General features: G+C 44.0%; 1 protein-coding gene across 45 annotated transcripts in view; it reads left to right on the forward strand.

Annotated features, from left to right (window-relative positions):
- Positions 1-18,206, forward strand: part of CAMTA1 (calmodulin binding transcription activator 1) — an 845,853-nt gene that overhangs the window by 386,943 nt on the left and 440,704 nt on the right. The window lies entirely within an intron of this gene.

Raw genomic sequence — 18,206 nt, forward strand, 5'->3', positions numbered from 1 at the left:
CTTAACACTTTGGGGTTGATTTGTATCTAGGGCTGTGTGAGATAGAGGAGTCTTGCCCTTGGATTATTAATTGCATCTTTGATGGTGGTTCCAGAAACTGGGAGGGGGAGGCAGCTGTCAAGCTCGTTCCTTGGCACTCTCTGAGAGAACTCAGGGCTCTGTCAGCAATAGTCTGTTGAATTGGCCAGAATAACGTATGAAACAGCCTCACTCTTTAATCCAAGAGCATTGCCTATCTACTCTGCAGGTCACCCTGGTTGATTGGCTTCTGGTTTGTACCTTCAATGTTGTGTCTCTTCAGGCTTTAGAGATTTCTGAATTGGTGGCACCTCTCTATTTTCGACCAGGAGAGACTAGTCAGAACTAGGGAATAACTTAAGTTATATAGCATCTTATTTTTAGTTTACATTTCAAAAACTTTTAATTTTGAAGTAATCTCAAAATTTCAGAATAATTGTAGGAATAGTACAAAGAAATCTATGCCTTTCACTCAGATTCTTCAATTGTTAACATTTTATCATTTTTGCTTTATCATTCTCTATGTGTGTGCATGTGCATTTTTTTCTGAACTGCTTGAAAGTAAGTTTCAGACATGATGTCTCGTTACTCCTGAACACTTTAATGCATATTTCCTAAGAACCAGGACATTCTCTTGCATGACTCAGTACGATGATCAAAATCGGGAAAACAGCATTGATACAATTTGATTATCTAATCTAGACTTTATTCTTGTAACCCAGTTATATCCCAGTAGTGTCCTTTATAGCAAATTATAACCATCATCATCATCGTCACCATAATCATCACCATCCTTATCATCACCATCATCATCTGTTCTAAGTTCCCATGTAAAATCTCACATTTATTTCCATGTCTTTAATCTCCATCAATCTGGAACAGTTCCTCAGTCTTTGTCTTTCATGACTTTGACAGTTTTTGAAGAATACAGGCCAGTTAGTTATTTTGAACAATGTCCTTCAACTTGGGTTTGTCTGATATTTCTTTGTAACTAGATTCAGGACATGCATTTTTGGCAGGAAGATAAGAGATGTGATGCTGTGTCCTTCTCAGTGCATCCTATTAAAAGGCACATGGTACCAACTATCCCATTACTGGAGTTGTTAACTTTGATCATTGGTTAAGATGGTATGTGCTATATTTCTCCAGTGTGAAGTTATTGTTTTTTTTCTTTTATAATTAATTAGTATTTTGTGAGGAGATAGTTTATGTATATGTAAATATCTTGTTCTTCATTAAACTTTTACCCACTTGTTTTAGCATCCACTGATAATTCTTCTCTGAATCAATTATTATTATAATGTTTGCCAGATGGCGTTTTTTCTAAATTTATTTATTGTTTACTACTTTCTACTGTATTGAAGAGCTTCTGCTTTCTTACATTTATTTATTTACTCATTTATTTATTTATACCCATATGTACTCATGTATTCCCATTTTAGTCAATGAATTACATTGACTAAATTATATTAAGTAAGTTCCATTCAGTGGGTAATATACTTGTCCAATGGTTTATAAGTTAGTTATTTTGATGGTTAAATTGTCACAGATTTGGCCACTGGGAGCCCCTCCAATTTAGCTGCTATGTCCTTTTGACAAATTCCCATATTTTTCACATTTTACTATGAAAATTTTCAGATACACAGAAAGTTAAGAGATTTTTTTTGGTGAACACCCATACACTTATTACCTACTTAAAAAAAAAAAAGATTTATTTATTTATTTATTTATTTATTTATTCAGAGAGAGAGAGAGAGAGAGGCAGAGACACAGGCAGAGGGAGAAGCAGGCTCCTTGCAGGTAGCCAGATGTGGGACTCGATCACAGGTCTCCAGGATCACACCCCGGGCTGCAGGCAGCGCTAAACCCCTGCGCCACAGGGGCTGCCCTATTACCTACATTTTTAAATTACATTTTACCATGCTTGTTTTATTACACATCTGACCATCTATCCATCCAGCAATCCATATTATTTTTAAATTGCATTTCAAAGTAAGTTGTAGACATCACTACTCTTCATTCTTGAACATCTTGGCAGACAGGATATTGTCTGAAGGTCAAAATTTGTTTACAGTTCTTTTATTAAGTAAAATTTACATGTAAGGCAATGTAAAAATATTAAGTGGACCATTTGATGAATTTTGAGCAATATAGGCACCAAACTTAAACCCCTATCAAGATGTAGAACACTGCCATCACTCTCAAGGAAGTTATTTCATGTCTCTTTCCAATCATTTCTTGTGCCTATCTTCCTCAGGAGCTACCACTATTCCAGCAACATATATTAGGTTATATTCTAGAATTTTATATAAATGGAGCATGTGTGGTATATATTCTCTTGTGTGAGGGCAATTCTCATCATAATGATTTTCAGATTTATTTATGCTGTTGATTACTTCATTCATTCATTCATTCATTCATCCCTCATTTCTTTTTTTTAGCACTTCCTTACTTTCTGGCACAACAAAATGTTCCAAGCTTGCCTTGTACCTTCCTTGCATAAGCCCTGGGATTAGCTTTCTTCAAGGAGCCCTGGCTCTTTTTAGCAGAGAATGGTTTCTGAATTCCAGGTGTATTCATTGGTATGTTATATTTTTATTCATACTGGTATCCCATTGCTTCTAGGTGCTCTCTTCCTTAATAGAAAAAGCTAAGAAACATGTGAGAGTATACATTTATAAATACATAAACACATATATGTCTACATCTATATCTATCATATGTCTTTATACATGTCAGTGTATGTATGTAAAACCATGAGTTCACAGTGATACAAATTCCAATCCATCACCACTGGGTTCATTCTAGTCTTTCATCTTTTCATAAATGGAACTTCCTTCTTCAATGTGGAGACATTTTTCTGAATATATTTATTCATTTTATAAATACAAAAATATATATAAAGTGGTTAAATAATTAACCTGTACCATGGAAGAAAACAAGTCTTCAAGGAACTAGAGTTCAATTTGTATATAGCATTTTTTGTCTTTAGTTTGCGTGCATATGGTTGAAATACTGTGTGCAAGAGTTACTTGGATTAGTCTCCCTCTCCTTCCATTTATTCTGGGTTATATAATTTTGGGTTCATGTTTCATTTGTGTTCAATTTTAGGGGTCCTCTCCATTCTTTTGATTTTTTTTTTTTAGTATGTAAAACACCTACACGTTACAAAAGGTAAAACTATGCAAAAAAGCTAAACCCAGAGATATATCACTGGTCAGGTAGGTAACTAGTCTTTTTTCTCTTTATCTGTCCTATATTTCTTTTGCTAAAACAAGCAAGTAAACGTGTATATTTTCTTATTTTCTCCTTTTTTCTTACACAAAAGAGAGATATTGCTTTGCACATTACTTTTTAAAATTTGAGCCTTTTATTTTGAGATAATCATTGATTCACATAAAATTGTGAGAAATAATGGAGAGATCTATATCCGTGTACCCTTTAAACGGTTTCTCCAACAGTAACATCTTCAAGGCTATAGTTACCTATTACAACAAGGCTGTTGACACTGATGTAGTCAAGACACAGCACATTTCCTGGGATGCCTGGGTGGCTCAGTGGTTGAGCATCTGCCTTCTGCTCAGGGTGTGATCCTGGAGTCCCGGGATCGAGTCCTACATCGGGCTCCCTGCATGGAGCCTGCTTCCCTTCTGCCTTTATCTCTGCCTTTCTCTCTCTCTGTCTCTCATGAATAAATAAATAAAATCTTAAAAAAAAAAAAGCACATTTCCATCACCACAGGGCAGGTATCCTGTGTGTTGCCCAGTTTAGTCACATCCAATTCCTTCTCCCTCTTGACCCTCTTTATTCCTTTGTAACCACTAATCTGTTTCTTCATCTCTATAATATTATTTCAATGGAATGAATGGGATCACACAGTAAGTAAACTTCTGGAATTGACTATTTTCTCAGCATAATTCTCTGGAGATCCTGTAGTTGTTGTATAGTAGTCTTTGCTTCCTCTTGATTGCTGAATGATGTTCTGTAGTGTGGCTGGATCATTTCTTTGTAGACACTTAACCATCAAAGGACACCTGCCTGTTTTCAGGTTTTTGCTATTACATGTAAAGTTGAGACAAACATTCGTGTACAGATTTTTGTGTGACTGTAAGTTTTCGTTCCTCCGGGCTAAAGGCCTAGGAGTCCAGTTTCTGGGTGGCATGGTAGTTATGTTTTTAGCTTTTAAAGAATCTGCCAAAATATTTTTCAGAGTAGGCGAACTTAGCATTCCCAACAGTAGTGGACAAGTGATCCCATTTCTCTATATACTGTCAGCGTTTGTCACTAATTTACATTTTACCCATCCTGATAGGTGTGATAGCTCCTTGGAATTTTTTTTCTCCTTGGAATTTTAATGTGTATGTCTCTAATACCTACTGAGGCTGAACGTCTTTTCATGTGCTTATTTGCTATTTTATATTCTCTTTGGTGAAATATCTATTTGTGTTTGTGTCCTTTGTCCATTTTCTAATTGAATTATTTTATTAAAATTATTTTTTTACTCTTGAGTTTGAGAGTTTTAAAAAATATATTCTAGATACTAGTCCCTTGTCTGAAATGTGGTTTGCAAAATTTTCTCCTGATCTGTATCTTGTCTTTTTGCCCTCTGAGCAGCATCTTTCATAGAACAAAGATTTTTAATTTTGATGAAGTCCAGTTAGTCAATCTTTCCTTTTATGGATTGTGCTTTTGGTGTTAATTCTTAGAATTCTTTGCCTAGCCTTAGATCCCCAAATTTTCCCTATGTTAAGTCCATTATTTATTCTGAGTTAATTTTTATAGGTGTGGAATGGACTTAGGTTCAGTGAGCTTGTTTTCTCTCTCTCTCGCTCTCACTCTTGCTCTCACTCTTCTTTATTTTGCCTATGGAGGCTTCTGTCAGGTGCCAAGCTTAGTGGGGAGTCTGCTTGAGATTCTCTCTCTCTCTCTCTCTCTCTCTCTCTCTCTCTCTCCCTTACCCACATTCTCTCTTTCTTGAATAAATGAATAAAGGGGCACTTGACTGGCTCAGTGGTTGAGCGTCTGCCTTTGGCTCAGCTCATGATCCTGGGGTCCTGGGAAGGAGTCCTGCATTGGACTCCCCTCAGGGAGCCTGCTTCTCCCTCTGCCTATGTCTCTGCCTCTCTATCTGTGTCTCTCATGAATAAGTAAATACATAAAATATTTAAAAAATAAATTTAAAAAATAACATTTTTAATTCCTCCATTTTAATTGAAATAAGTGTTGAAGGCTATGAGTTTTTATCTGATTACTGCTTTAAATATGTCCCATAAACTCTGATATGTCCTGTTTTAATTACATATATATATTTTTTGGAATTTATGTTATTTTAGTTTTAGTTTTTTAAAACTAATTTCTAGTTTTGTTATACTATGATCAGAAAATATTCTTTGTCATTTTCTGCTTTATAAGCATTGGTTATTTGTCACCTAATACATGGTCAATTTTTGTGAATATTCTATATACATTTAAGCACATTCTCTAATGTCAGATATATAAATATCTTTGTATAACTTGCTTTCTTGATTATGTGCTTAGGACACTGTATCCTTACTTAACTTTTGTGTCTAACTGCTCTCTTTTGTGCTAAAAGTAGTATGTTAAAGTGTACTGTATTAGCATGTTCCATCTACATTTCCTTTCATTTTCTACAATTTCTATTTATAATTGTAGTCTTGCTTAGTACTTCAACATTCATTACTATTGTATTTTTATTGTGACGTGGGGGGATTTTTAGACACATCAGAAAGTGTCTGTCACAAGCTTTGTTCTTCCAGCTCTATTTATTCTACTTTGTCTGATATCAAGATTGTAATACTTGTTGTGTTATTATTTCCATTTGCCTGATATATCTTTGCTTACCTCTTTGTTTTTAGCCTTTCTGAATCCCTTTTGAAAAGTGCACCTCAGTGTACAACATGTAGTTGGATTTTGTTTTTTTTTAAGTCAAATTAAAAATTGGCTTCTTTTCGTAGGTGATTTAAGTCCATTCACAATTATTTATATGCCCAATATTTATAAGATTGATATACTCGGTCTTAACTATTTAATAATATTTTATATAATAAATACTGTATTATGTTCTGGTGATTGTATTTTTTGCTCTACATGATCCATTTTCTTTGTTCATTTATTGAATTTCTTTTGATATCTAAGAAGTTTTCATTTTCATTTGAATGGTGACCTTTGTCTTTACTGCCTTTTAAAATTCCCTTCACTCCTAGCACACTTCCATGGTCTGGCTTTCTGTTGCAGATGGGTCTCTTGACCCTGTACAACCACCATTGTGTACGATGTCGAACAAAGTCATTATGGGGCTTATTCTGTTTTTGTCTTCTTCTCATTGTCTACCATTTTAAGGAATTTATTTATTTATTTATTTATTTATTTATTTATTTATTTTAGAGATTCAGAGAGTGCACAGATAAGGGTAAAAGGAGAGAGAGAGAGAGAGAGAGAGAGAATCCTAGGCAGACTCCATGTAGAATGTGAAGCTGGATTTGAGACTCGATCTCACAACCTGGAGATCACCACCTGAGCTGAAGCCCAGAGTCTGTAGCTTAACCTACTGAACCACCTAGGTGCCCCTGTCTACTGTTTTCTAGTGGTAGTACTTTTATTTTGACCTAACATGTAGCATCTCTATGCTATTCTTCTACCCTTACTCCCACATTTAACTTAGATCTGTAATTGAATATATGTTTCCCACACGTCCCTTTGCCAAGGAGCACCCCCTCAGTCATCTCCCCAGGAGATGAAGTTAATTTTCTGGTACATTCCTTGAGGATGGCTGGTGGGTGCATTTCTTCCTCAATTCCTACCTGTTTAAAACTCTATTTTTGGGGATCCCTGGGTGGCGCAGCGGTTTAGTGCCTGCCTTTGGCCCAGGGCACGATCCTGGAGACCCGGGATCGAATCCCACGTCGGGCTCCCGGTGCATGGAGCCTGCTTCTCCCTCTGCCTGTGTCTCTGCCTCTCTCTCTCTCTGTGTGACTATCATAAATAAATAAATAGAAATTAAAAAAAAATAAAACTCCTTTTTTTTTTTTTTTTAATAGCTCAGATTTTTGAGGATCTGCTTTGCTGGAACTAAACCCTTCAGTTCACAGCTTCTTTCTTTGACTTTTGTGAACGTACTGCTCCATCGCTGCCCTGCCCAGCCCAGGATGTTCTTGAGGGTCTAGTGAGAGTCTACATCTCTTATCCTGGAAAGTTATTTGGTCCCTTGGTTCACAGGCTGTGAGGATATCTTCTCAAATGCATCTTTAGGGTTTTTCATTCCATGCAGTGCTCTGTTTCAGTTTGTACTCCTGCTCTGTGGTTGTATTTTTGGACGACTTTTCATCAGCTGAAATACTTAGTCATGTTTTCATTTTCCTTCCTGTAGTAGCCTTTCTATGGATGAGGACACTCACACCTCTGTGGTCCACAGACTGCCCGGCTGGGCGCAGATTCTCTGATTTTTGGTTCAAGAGCTCCCTCTCCTGTCAGTGCAGCAGAGTGCAGTCTCTTGACCGGTTGGCTTCTATGGCAGCTGCTGTGCCAGCAGAAGGGTGCACCCTTGGATTTATTCCTGGGTGTCCACCTCTTGCTCTCCTCATTTCACTGCAGCTTCCTGGGTGGTGCCCACCCTCTCCCTCGATGTCTCCTTCGCTTCCTGAGCTGCCTCTGGAGGCGGGAGCCCAACGTTAAGCCCTTTCCCCCTGGTCAGTGGTCTGGTCCCTCTGCACTCCTCTTCAGTGTTTCTGTACTTAGGGTGTACTTTCTCTTCTCAGGTAATTTTAATGTACTCCTGGGAACTCTGTTCTCTACTTAGGGGTTGTGTGTGATTTTTTGGGGTGGGACTCTTCTTGTTGACTTGGGTTGTTTTGGGAGCACGTGTTGGGAGATTGGGATTTTTGTGGTCATGGTTACCTTGGCTACCGGGAAGATCCCTATGTAGCATTTAGGAGGTGGTGCAGTTACTCAATTTCAGGCAATGAGAACCTGAGCCTGTTATTAACATAGTATTTTTTGTTAATTGTACACAAATGAATCTTGAGGACATGCTTGAAAAGGTATGCTTCTTAAGAAGGTTAAGCATCCCCTCTATAAGCTTATTTACACCCCATCTGTTGAGCCAGCCTGTTCTCACAGATATTGTAGGTGAATTTCAGGGAGCTAGTAGCTCCTGTGCTGTGAGGTCGGACCCAGGGAGGCTTTTACTGGTGGTGTGACAGATTAAAGGAAGCATTGGCATTCTGTTGCCAGAGAAGAGTACTAGTAAGCTAGTGGCCATGATGTGCACGTGTGTCCAGGTCTCTGTTGAGGAGAGACTGCTCGCCATCCAACCATGTGTTTGCAGACTTTTCAGGCAAGGCCTAAAGCCTAAGTCTGATTCGGCTCTACATGGCTGGGGGAAGCAGCTCAGTGCCCGACAATGCAGAGGCCTGAGAATATTTGTGGAAGGATCGTACTGAATATCTTTGTTCTGAAAATAAACCACTTCTGAGTTACTATAGTAGAAAAACCCAGGCCTGTGCATGGAAAAGCTGGGGTACGTGTGTATGTGGGTCTGTTCTTGGGCCCTAGAGAAGCACTGGAGAGAGCTGGTGTGCTCTGGGAAGTGCCGTTCACAAACCTACCCCTGAAGGGAGCTTCCTTGCACTGCCAGGACCAGGCTGGGCCACTGGCTCCTCCTCCCGTGGGCATGTGGATCCTGGCCTGCTCGTTTTCTCTCTGGATCGATACCCTTCTTCCTGGCACAGTTTGTGCTCCCAAGAGCACCCACCTCACTGGCAACTGTTTCTGCTTCTTCAGGAAAGGGTTTGCTGGTGAGTTTGCTCATTTGGGGGCCTCAGGATGCTGCCCCATCTTCTCTCCTTTTTGGTGGGCTCCAGAAAAGGGGGCCACCTCAGCTTCATGGTTTGGGCCCCTCCATGGGAAGGGGTGGATGCCTCAGACAGCCTCTCTGAAAGGATATCACTTAAGTCTGAGCTGCCTTTTCAGGATGAGAGGCGATGTGAAACTGAGTCAGACAAGGAGGAAGGAATTCCTCTCCCTGAGGAGGTACCTGTGAATCCAGCATGTGGTCAACAGATAGTGGGTCAGGCTACCAGTTTGTGTTCCAGTGTCCAGATAAACCCTTCCTCTCCCTCGGGTCTGATAGCCCCATTTCCTACTGTGGGCATCGACCCCCCACACTCTCAGACCAGGGGGAGCCAGTCAAGACTATGAAGGCATGTGTGGGGCCGGTCTCTGAGCAGTTGTTTCTTTGCTGAAGACCTCCAGCTCAGCTTGCTCCACCCTGGGGACCAGCCCTCCTGTCTCATATTTGCCAGGTGGCATCATGAGCTCCTCCTGGGCCCACCAGGCAGGACAACCAGAGGCAGGAGGCCCTGAAAGCCCACACGGCACCAGCATGTGGTGGTGGTACAGTTAATTAATGGTATGGCTTCCTCAGAACTGTCGTGGGGAACGTCAGGGGCAGCTCAGGAATGTCTGACACTCTAGGAGAAGCTGTGGGTAATAGAACAGGTGCCATTGTGGCTTTTTCCCCTAGAGCCTTATTTTGCATCTTTAGACAGAACTGTCAGTCATGGCATTTGTTGTTTGTTACTTACTTACTCACTCACTCACTCACATACTGTCTGGCTATTACAGTCTCCTACCTGGTGCCCAGAATGGTGCTAGATACTGAGAATCTACCATAGGCTCTGAGCATTTGCCTTCAGGGGGCTTTGAAAAGCAGTGTGGCTATTGTGACTATTGGGAACTCACAATCTGTTAGCTTTTGAAGGAGGAAGCCCGTCCAGAATCAAACCTGTTCAATTTTGCTAAATTGAAAAATGTACAAATTTCTTTGGGTATGGATTCTGCGCCTCCATACAGTGAAACAGGCAGAGCCATGAACACGCTGTGCAGCAGCATCAGGTCTGCTGAATGGGGCAATCCGAGGGTCATGGTTGAGAGCATGGACTTGCATTTAGATGCATCTGGGTTCGATCCCAGCTCTGCCGCTCATAGCTATGGGATTGAGATCACATGAACCTCGCTAGACTGTGGTTTTCTCACAAGTAGTTTGGGGATAATGATTCTTGCCTCAGTGGGAGGATTAAATAAGGTAAAGGAATTGATGAGTTTTACCTATGGACAGGAAGGTATGGTTACAACTTTGTGCCGTCTGGTAGCCCCTGCCTCCTTTTAAAATGTGCATGTGAGCATGTATATGCACACATGCATGCATAGTCACAGGTGCATGCAAACACAGGACACAGGCTTTCCACAGTCCTGGCCTGGGAGGCAATAGGGACTTTGCCTTTTAGAAGTTGTCTGAACTGTCGGCTCCCAGACGGGGGTGGTAGGACTCTGACTTGCTGCAGTGGGTTATTGAACTGCCTTGCTGCCAGATGCAATGTGCAGGATTCTTTTAATGTCAGTTAGATCTGGGAAATGGACCAAGCATGATTTCCAGCTAAATGAAAAACACTTCGGGGCCATCAGCTAAATAGATGATGCTTTTGGGAAAGTCCCTTGAGTGTTATGTCAGACAGGTAGTGGGACCCTGGGAGGCCTGGGGCATGGCTGGTCAGCTACTTGGGTGCTGCTGGCTGTGAGGGCCTGCACTTCCTGTCTAAAGTACCGCTTGTGGAGAGCAGAGATCCTATGGAACACCTGATCCCCTGCACTGCTGTCTCTTCCTCTCCCTCCCACTCCTGTTCTCCCTCTCTGTTGGCCTGAGACTCTGGCAACCGCATTATATCATAAGTCATATTGCTTCCCTAGCCCACTCCACTCTTTCTGTGAAATGGTGGCTGTGCTTGGTGGGACAGGGAGCTCAGGCTAGAGGGGGTCATGGATCCTGGGTCCTCCCTGGAGAGCCTTGACCCTTTGCTCTTTGCTGTGAGGGGGCCTGGCTGCCATCTCTGTGCTCTCTGTAGAGAAACTTTATAGATAACTTTCTTCATAGCACAGTCCCATGCTGCCAGGATTTGTCCTTTGGTTTTTCTGCATCAGGAGGGAGTTTATGTTAGGCCAGCTACATGATCTCCGATCTTGGCTCCACCATGTGCTGGCTTGGTAGTCATGCAGGCTTACCCTGTGGAGCTCAGTTTCCTTCTCTATAAGGGTAAAATACGTTCCTCAGATGTGATGTGAGGATGCATTGTGATGCTTATGAGGTATCCAGTACACTGCCTGGCACAGAAGAAGGGATCAGAATATATCAACTTACTTCCCATGCCAAATCTTTCCTTTTCCTTAAGATCTCGGGACCATTTCCTTTTAGATCTTCTTCCTTTACTGACAAATGCCCTCATTCCTCCCTGCTCTTGCCAGTCACTCTCTCAATACGTTTTATCATGGGTCACAACTTAGACCTTTATCTTGTCTTTTCTTACCTATTCATCTATCCATCCACCCACCTACCCTTCTACCCATTCATCTGTTTACCTATCCATCTACTCATCCTTCTACCCACCCAGCCATCTACTTATCTACCCATCAGTTTACTCATCCATCTATCCATCCATTCATCTACCTATACACCCATTCACCTATCCGTCCACTCATCCATCCATCTATTCTTCCTTCTATCCACTCACCCATCCACTTATCTACATTTATCCATTTATCCACCCATCCACCTACCCATCCGTCCATTATCTTCTCATCCATATCTCCACCCACCCACTCATCCACCCATTCACCTCTTCTCTCCTTCCTTCCTTCCTGCCTTCCTTCCTCCCTTCTTTCCTTCTACCCACCCAACCATTCATCCATCTCCCACTTATCCATCTATCTACCCACTCATCCATCCTTTCATCTGTCCATCCTCACATACATTTCTTATTTCATTTATCCAGTGATTTATTGGCCTTTCCCTCTATGTAGATGCCAGACTGTAGCGAAATGGATCAATCTCCACTCTCACTAAGCTTACAGTCCAGCAGAAGGTGGAGATATGAAATAGGTGTCTGTGCGTGCATGTGCATGTGCATGTGGTGGTAGTGGATACTAGGCAGGGAGAGTAAGGACTGCTTGGGAAATGCATAGAAGGGTCACCCCCCAGGGTCCATTAGGGTCAAGAAGGCTTCATGGAGGAAGTAACTCTTCTTGACCACATATAAGCCACTTAAAGACAGGGGTTGTGCTTTTTAGAGCCTTAGAAAAAATAGTCACATCAATAGGCAATCGATTGAGTGCCTATTATTTATATGAGGTACTAGGGTTACAAAGAGGGATGGAAATGCAAAATAAGTAGTAAAGCAAGGTAATGGTTAATAAATGCTTGTTCACTGAATACACCAGTAGATGTGCCTTTGACAGCTTATATTTGCTAAGAAATGCTCCCAGCACATGTTAAATCTCTGACTCCCTGTGAATAAGAAGCTTAAGAATGGCTCATCTGAGTTTTCACTTGATTCATGAATATGTAAGCAAGCTTCCTTTTAATCCCAAATTTTATTTTATTAGATGTATTTTGATTTATTTATTAGATCTAAGTTTTTCATTTGGATCTATGAGAAATTTAATGAAGGCATCATCCCATCTTCCATGTGATGGGTAGAGGGTAGATGAGGTGGCCAAGCAAGAGATGTCCTGGATGTAAGATCCCTCAATAGCTGATGATCTGGGAGCTGCTGGGCTATTATGACCAGAGAATAGTCATAATTACAGTCACTACTGTGAATCATAAGCATCATAAGCATTTCTGTGGTACCTTGACTTGTGCAGCACCTTTATATAAAGCCAGAGAATCCAGACATTCTTGCAGCTCCCCAAGTGGGAGAGAAGCCAGTTCCCTGCAAGGCAGGGCCATAGGTCTTGCCGGCCTCATTTTACAGTAGGAGAGGCTGTGGGTTTGGTTGGAAATGTAATAGCTGCTCAAGGTCAGGCTGCTAGCCAGTGGTTAAGGCGCTTGATGAGTTTTCCGAGGGATGGCCTAAATTTGCACCAGTCTGCAGGCTCTCATTCCAGTTGGCAGGGGCACTGCCTTGGGGTGGCTCAGCTCCCACCCAGTGGGAAGAACAGAAACCAGCAGCTGGAGAATCCCAGTGTGTTCACACTCCCAGTGAGGCCCACGATAGAAACATTATCTAAAATGATTTCCCACTTGCTAAAATTAAGTTTTTAAGGAAATCTGCTGTATACTGGTTTATCTTTAGACACCATTATCATTTTGGATGGCAGCACAAAATATCAAGGTCTCCTGCCCTCGGGCAGTCCCCGGTGGCTCAGTGGTTTAGCGCTGCCTGCAGCCCAGGGTGTGATCCTGGAGACCTGGGATCGAGTCCCATGTTGGGCTCCCTGCTTGGAGCCTGCTTCTCCCTCTGCCTTGTGTCTCTGCCTCTCTCTCTCTTTCTGTGTGTCTCTCATGAATAAATAAATAAAATCTTAAAAAAGAGGTCTCCTGCTCTCCTCTTCTGCCGCTCAAGTGGGGTCCTAAGTCCTCGTCAGCAGGTTGGAAGCATGGAGGGAAGTGTCCTCTCTCTTGGAGTCAGGTGATTGTCAAGGGCAAGGCTCTAGGGCCAGTGAGGCCCTGGCCAAGGCTCCCTTGAGGCTCTTGCATGGGAGTGTTTGGTGGATGCATGTCTGCTGCTGGCCCAGCTGCCCAAGGCCCTGAGTATCAACTATTCCATGTGATTTTTGGACAGACTGATAACACCTTGCTCACCGCACTGCAGCTTTATTTGCTGCCTGTCTACAAGGGTTGCTGTGTGAAGAGCCCTGATTCATACTACATGTATCACCATCAGCCTGTAGCCAGTGGAATGGTGTAAAGTGCCTTAACCTGCCACAGTCCATAGGGAGGTTGGAGAGTCTAGAAGTGTCAGAAAGGAGCCCAAGGGTGCCAGGTGGGGATGGGGCACCTCAGACTGGTGCAGTCCTCACCAGAACTCTCTGACCAGGAATGGGAATTTGTTTTCTCTGGCAATGAATTTCTGGAGCTTGGAACTTCCCAGGAAGTCAGGTCGTGCAGAGGAGTGGCAAGGTTGGCACCATGTAACATGCCAAGTGGCTGATGACTGTCTAGAGAAATGCAAAGGAACCATAGAACATTCAGCTCCATTTCTGGGGTTCACTTCTCTACTTGGTTCTCTTCTCTGGAGAAGGTTGCAGTCAGATGTGAAGACTTTCAGTGAGCTCTGAGTCCTCTCCAGTAGAGAAGTCTGGGGTCCAGGTCCACTCTCCCTGAGGAACTCTGTTCCTCGCCTAGTAGGTGGCAGGGGAGCCCCCACATTTTTTTAAAAGATTTATTCATTTATTCATGAGAGACACAGACTGAGAGAGAGACACACACACACACACAGGCAGAGGGAGAAGCGGGCTCCATGCAGGGAGCCTGATGCGGGACTCGATCCTGGATCCCGGGATCAGGACCTGAGCCAAAGGCAGGTGCCCAACTGCTGAGCCACCCAGGCTTCCCGACCCCCACAGGGTGAGTGTGGCCCTGCCACTCACCTCCTGGTGGGCTTTTGGGAATCCACCCCTTACAGTGAGATTGCTTAAATGTGGGACCAGTGTCCCTGGGAACTTTCTCAGCTTCCTAAAATAAGTGTTATAATTCCCTATGAAAAAGGACACATTGGAGAATGACTGAGAAGACCTAGTGGTTCTCTCTTGCTCCAACAAGATTGTGTGTTGCATGAGGACAGGAACTACTGTTTGCTTCTAACCTGACCCTGACCCTTTGGCCGGGAGTCCTTGCCTAGTGTCCTATGTGCAGCAGGATGAGGACCATGACTGGCTGCCAGGGAAGAAGGGCCTGAGGCAGGAGCCCCCAGGTAGAGCTTTGTGCCTCAAGCCTGCCTTCAGGTCATCGCTGGGCTTTTTACCTCATCCTCTCAGCCACCTAGCAGCCCTGGCAGTAAAACATCGTTTTCTATTAAATGATGTGTCTGACATTTACCAAATTTTTATGTGACAATTTAGAAGGAACTGGTTGCATTAAACAGCCTTATTAATATTGCAGTAACATGATTAGAAGAACATCATGGCTGTTAGACCACAGGGCCAGATTTACGAGCTCTGGAGAGAGGAGGCAAGGAGGTCTCTGTTGACCAAAACACCTTCAGCACAATCCATGTTATAATTAATGAAAGTCAGAGACGAATCCCCCTGATAATGCAGCTCTGCACTGTGAGGGTAGTGCTTGCAGCACCTTGGAAAGTACAGATTATGCATTTCCATCTGGGGAGCACACACAGCAGACTTGTGGCACATAGCACCATGGGGTGTTTAGGCTGTTCAGAAAGCCACTTCCAGTCAGGTTCAAGGTGGACTAGATGGACCTTTTCCAAATACTCTGCTGGTGTCATTGGGTTCTGAGTCTCCGTGCATATCATAACCATCTTCTGGGATGGTGTTGGGGGACTGGCAGCATAGGACAGGGGTCAAATGTGTGCCTAGGGTGGGGTGACCCTTGCCTGCACAGGATGCTGGTGTCACTCATGACTCCTGTGTAGGCTTGGGAAAATTGTCTAGCCTCTGTGAACCTAGGTGGTCCCCTCTGTGAAGAGGAATGAAAGCATTACCTACTGCTCAGGGTCACTGCACAAATCAAAGGGAATCACACATGTAAGCCCTCAACACAGTGTCCGACACTTACTTCCTGCTCAGTACATGTTGGCTCCTACCAGGGTTTGAGGGAGCCTTTACAGATCACCCCTGCCTCCAGCCCTAGTTAGAAACCCATTGGAGGTATTTTGGGAGGCCCACCATAGTTAATACACCCTTCTAGGTCTATAGGAGACCCTAAGTAAAAGGGTATGTATGGCTCCTGCTCAGGGGTTTCCAGCCTTCTGGGGAGGCAAACATGTGGAAATAACTGGAATCAAACAAGGACCCATGCAGGGAGGGTCCAGACTGAGGGACCCCGTGTTGTGCTATGGAAGGCAGAGCAGGTAATGTTTAATTCCACAGAAGGAGGGAATAATCGTGTAGCATTTGAGGTAAGCCTTGAAGAACCCAACAGGATTTTGGCTTTGGCCAGGAAAGGAAGAAAGGGACTTTTAGGCTAGAGTGATACCCTGCATGGGGACAGAGGCCCGTAGATATATGTGCAGGTGACCCACTGGGGCTGGGTCCCTGTTGCGTTAAGGCCATGTGTGGGAAAGGACAGCAAAGCAGTCTGAGCCCAGTTGGCAGAAGGTCTTGGATGCCAGGCTAGTGAACGCTTCACTCACAGCATATTAGCAGAGTGTGGTTTGAGACTTGGAGGTCACCCTGGAGCAGGTGAAAGGGGAACTAGTAAGGTTCTGTCCCAGGGTGGGTGACTCTGTGGAGTTGCACATCAAGGCAGGAGGTGAGAGCAGGGGTGGGGCTTGGGGTGGGGGTTGTCAGTGCTAGAGCATCACCTGCCTTGTTTATCATCCCATGGAAGCCCAATGCTTGCAAAAGGGGGACTTTACAAAGGTCTGAAACATGACGTCTGTTCTTAAGGAGCCAGAAAGATAAAACTAGACCTCAAGTGCCAGATAATGAGGCAGGATCTATAGACTCTGGGGTGAGGAACAGGGAGTCTGGGGGGCCTGGTAGATGAGTGAAACCCAGAAGGGGAGGGGAGAGGGGGCAGGAGTGTGAGCCTAGAGGGGTACCAAGCCCAGGCACAGATGGCAGGGAACCACTTAAGCATCCCTAAGAATTCAACTTTTCAATGACAGAGAGTTTCCTTTTTTCTTTCACTATAAAACAGTATGGCTCCACTGAGGGGGGCACTTGACGGGATGAGCACTGGGTATTATTCTGTATGTTGGCAAATTGAACACCAATAAAAAATAAATTTATTATTAAAAAAACAAAACAAAACAAAACAAAAAACAGTATGGCTCACTGTGGACAAATTGGAAATACATTTAGGCAAAAGGAAGAAAACAGACCCTTAAAGTCCTTTGGGTACAGCTGACTATTGGTAAAGATGTGGGGCCTGGCATTCATTCTTGCTTTCATCCAAATATTCCTCCTGGGGGCTTTGGGCTGGTTGGGGGCCGGAAGAATGGTGTCGTTGGGGGCCACTGAGCCCGAGCAGCCAAGTGAAAGGCACTCAAGGTGTGAGCCCATGGAAGATTCGGGAGCTGGTACTGTGTACCCAGAAGGAGGGTTCCCTCCCCTAACCTGGGGAAAGCATCACCTGGTACTCTTTTGTCCCCAAAACTCTGGTTTGGAGGTAGCAGCTTCAGGATTCACTGCCTTGCTTTTGGGACTTTGGTTGCAGAGCCTTGCTAGAAAGCCAGGGGAGCCCTTGCCAATTAAAGGGAGCTTCCGGGAAGCAGGAAAGAGGATTAGGGTCAGGGATGAGGGGTATGTGGAGGGGGAGAAGACATCTTTGAGGGAACCTAGCAGCTTCTGGCTCTGGCCCCGGGCACTTGCAGCCACTTAGCATCCCTGTGTCCTCCCTGACGGCTCCTCTGGGCTGACCCCTCTTCCCTGCAGCCCTCCCCAGACTGGCCGTTGCTCATGGAAAAGCTCCTTCCTTGCCTGTTTTCTGCCATCTGGAACATCCCCCTGAATCTCTCTGCCTCATCACCCCTCCATCTGCACCAAAGGTCATTTCCCTGATTCTGTTATTAATCCCAGCAGCATTTACTGGGGTTTTTGGTCTTCTGTGTGGGAGAAAATCATTGTTCATGTCAAGATGGAGGTGACAGCTGCAGGTCATGGCCTTGGATGGAGGTATCATTCAGACTTTTATGCCTGGGAGCTCAAGACTGAGAGACTGGGGAGAAAGTCATCATTTCTCAGCCCAGGTAAAGGGCAGCTGAGATCATTTCCAATGCATTCTGCAGCCCCTGGGCTCCGTGCCAGTTTGGGTACAGAGAACTGGTGCCCGTGACTCCTCTAAAAGCCCAGGGCTATACCCACCAGGGCCTGTCCCATGGGCGGACAGTATCTTTCCTTCTCGAAGGTCCCTCTCAGAGCCCAGAACAACCTGGCTCCATGCTTACTTCTGGTGGGATTCTTCAGTAGCCACAGGAGGAGGGACCTTTCAGTGCCTGGCCCATGGCAGGTTGTATAGGAGCTGTTCCTGGGCCCCCAGGTACCTGCATTCAAAATGAAGAGGCAGCTTTGGTCATGTGGTAAGAACAGACTCCCAACTCAAGCTGCCCTGGAGTCTCCTGTTGAATGAGAGCCTCCATCGGTGCCCTCCCTGGGGAGTGAGGCAGCCTCAGTTCTGACCCTGTGGGGGTCTGTACAGGCAGCATCTTCGC

This window comes from Vulpes vulpes, chromosome 12, assembly GCF_048418805.1.
Source record: "Vulpes vulpes isolate BD-2025 chromosome 12, VulVul3, whole genome shotgun sequence".
Classification (NCBI taxonomy): domain Eukaryota; kingdom Metazoa; phylum Chordata; class Mammalia; order Carnivora; family Canidae; genus Vulpes; species Vulpes vulpes.